Here is a 636-nt window from a genome sequence, read left to right on the forward strand (position 1 = left end):
GTGCTTTAATAACATTGATGAATTGTAGATGTGAACTGTTTTAAAGTTTTAATGAAACAGCTGTCAGGTTATGATTTTTCAAAAGAAGGTATTTTTAAAATATTTTCGAATAAATTATTTCACTTTTGAATAAATGAAATATTTTCGTTTTATGAACCACTCGTGTGCCTTTTCAATGTATACTTACCGTACAACATAGTTTAGCAATGAGAACATCCCTTAATGACTAACTACCACTGTCAAGCAATATTCTCAACATTCAACAAAATTATTCTCTAACTCCTTTTTCATCTTCACGTCAAAATTGTGTAATTTTGTACTTTTTATATAACGTCAAAGATTAAAGGCTTGACATAACTTATCTGTTTGAATTTTCTACACTTTCATGTTACAATATTCGTATACACGCTAACAAACCACAGAGTTCCCTCATGTTGGTCCCCGTTTAATAACACTCCTCTATGTCATTTAAAATTCGCTATTCCGTAAATGTGATGTGAAGCTTACATATCCACATGTCGAACAATCAGTACTATTAGCAGAGATGGATAGTGGCTAGCAGTGGAATCCAGGACGCACGTTTCGTCCTATTTGGGACTCGTCAGCTGGATGTACCTGCATCTCAGAGTTGATGTT

At 33.6% G+C, this 636-nt stretch overlaps 1 non-coding gene across 1 annotated transcript; it reads right to left on the minus strand.

Moving 5' to 3' along the window:
* Positions 1-243: 243 nt before the first annotated feature.
* Smp_tRNA_01305_Gln_TTG.1.1 lies at positions 244-309 on the minus strand. The gene has a single exon. It is a non-coding gene (tRNA).
* Positions 310-636: the final 327 nt, after the last annotated feature.

The sequence above is a fragment of the Schistosoma mansoni genome, chromosome 4 (genome assembly GCF_000237925.1).
Source record: "Schistosoma mansoni strain Puerto Rico chromosome 4, complete genome".
Taxonomy (NCBI): domain Eukaryota; kingdom Metazoa; phylum Platyhelminthes; class Trematoda; order Strigeidida; family Schistosomatidae; genus Schistosoma; species Schistosoma mansoni.